A 2,441-nucleotide genomic window follows, 5' to 3' on the forward strand; every position below is an offset into this window, starting at 1 on the left:
GGTGAGAGTAGAGGATGCTGAGGGTAGTCAGGTGGAAACAGATGATTTCGCTGTGGTGACCCCTAATGGGAACCGCTGAAAGAAGAAAAAGAAACTACTTTGTCCTTTTGAACTGTTTTGAAAGAGTGAGTGAGCAGAGTAGTGATAGCTCAAGTTCACCACCATAATGCAGTGTGTGCACTAGATGCATGTTGCAGCCAGAGGTGTAAGCCATGCAAACCTGCTCATGTTGTTGTTATGTTTTGTTTTTTTTCTGCTATACTTTTAAACTGACTTGAGCTGTTTTTATGTCCACAGGTTCAGAAGAGGAGTCTGGTGTGTGAGAACTTGTTGCATCCCCACTGCCATGCTGCTACACAGGAACCAGAATGGATAAGCCTCTTGTTGGCTAAACACTCTTCACGTCTTCCACATAATTCCACCAGCAATACCCTCGTTCAAATGACCCCCCACCTCAGGAATCAAAGCTCACACTCTGAAACGCTCCTTCAGCCAAATTTGTTGTGTCATTATTAAAAGTGAATTTATTGTGATTAGATTACACTGAAGAAAAATGCTTAGACATTTATAATATTTTAAACCCTGACTTAATGGAGACAGGGACTGTCTCTACTGTCAGTTATAGGAAGAATATTCATTACTGACATGATATCACAAGTTCCATGCTCCTTAGTGATAATTAATAAATTATCCTTGCTAAGGATATTGCTCACTGTAGAGGTACTTACAGTAACTTTCACTTGTATGATCTTGGTCTTCCTTTACTGAGTCCAGTCTCAGCTGAGAGAAGCTTTTCTCTCCAGCCTACCTCAGCTCAGATTTCTTAACATGCCTCACACTGGGGGTCTTTAAAGGTACTGCTGTAGTCTTTTTGTTTGTTTGTTTTTGGTTTTGTTTTTTTGGGTGGGGTGTTTTGTTTTGTTTTATTTTTTCGGTCACAACCATGTAGCTCCCATAAACTCAAAAGTGTATCCTCTTGGCAGTCTGACCTGTCCAAACAGAGAGAACAGTTGGTGCTCAGCACCTCCAACTATGAGCATTCACTGAGGTTGCTGAGCCTTGCATGGGCCTTGTTTTCATTATTTCAATAATGGCAGCTGTTTTCAAAATTTTTGTTTGTGTTTTGGATCATTTTCTTTTTTTTTTCACCTTTCAAAATGTCTTTTTCTTATTAGTCTTGCCATCAGTTACTTCACATGTTTGACCTCAGTGCTGTTAAAACCCCCTGAGTTGTGCAGAGTGAACAGGCCTCATCTAAGCCACATCCTCTGCTTTTTTTTAATGCCCAATGTTCTGCTGTCCTCCTAAAAGGACATACTCCCCTTTTGTCTTCTAGTATATAAAGCTATAGAAAAATGCTCTGCACTGCAGCAACAGAAAAAACACAGTGACTATATAATAATAATAATATAACTGGAGTAAAGCCATGCTGCATAGACTTTATAGTCCCAAGCATCAGTTTACTGAAAACATGGTGTGCTTTTTGCATGATTTCAAACTATAATGGGTAGAGTCTGAGAAATCTCTCAGGAACTTTTAAACACAAAAATTCATCTTAGAGTAATTACATCTGATTCCTTTATCAAAATGCAGAATCAAGTAAATGTTATTTTTACATTCTGATAAACTGACAAAGGGGAAATGTGTTCCAAGAACATTTCCCTGTACACTGAAACTGTGTAGATCAAAGCCAGTCTCATCATGCCAACAGCAATGGCTCTCTAGTATTTTCATTCTTACACATACTAGACTAAATAATATGCAATCAGAAAAGGAATTCTGTTTTAGTCTGGACTGTCCCTTAAAGGCTCAGTGAAAATGTGAAAGGGTTTTTCTTTGCAGTCAGACTGCGGATACAGTTTAGCTTAGCACAAACAGCAGATAAAGAACTCATGGGTATTGCAGTCAAACCAGTAGCACTTACTAAAGCCTTACATGTGCCTTATTATCTCCAGCTGTTCATAATCCTCAGTCAGGAATCTCCCAACACATTAAGCTCTTTCTTTAATCTTGAACACATTGAATTTAGAGTATAGTATGTGTTGTGCCTTTTTCCCCTGCTTCAACTCTATACTTAAATCTCAAAATTACATGTACTTTAAGCTGACAAGAAAGAACATGGTAGAATTGAAGTGGAAATCATTTTGGACAATCTTGCAGAAATGTTCACCTGCAGTTTCTCATAGTAATACCTCACTTTGAATGTGTTAACTTAACACAGCATCCTCTATCTTAAGTATTGGAGTTTCTTTGTCTGTTATTTTTTCTGCCCAAACAGTCTCTGAGACTGAAATGGAACTGACTGAATTACAAGTAGCACTTTGGCTTTACACACACATGCACACACACACACACACACACACACACACACACACACACACACACACATATATATATATACAGTGCCTTGCGAAAGTATTCGGCCCCCTTGAACTTTGCGA

Source organism: Monopterus albus, unplaced genomic scaffold, assembly GCF_001952655.1.
Source record: "Monopterus albus unplaced genomic scaffold, M_albus_1.0 scaffold47.1, whole genome shotgun sequence".
NCBI lineage: Eukaryota > Metazoa > Chordata > Actinopteri > Synbranchiformes > Synbranchidae > Monopterus > Monopterus albus.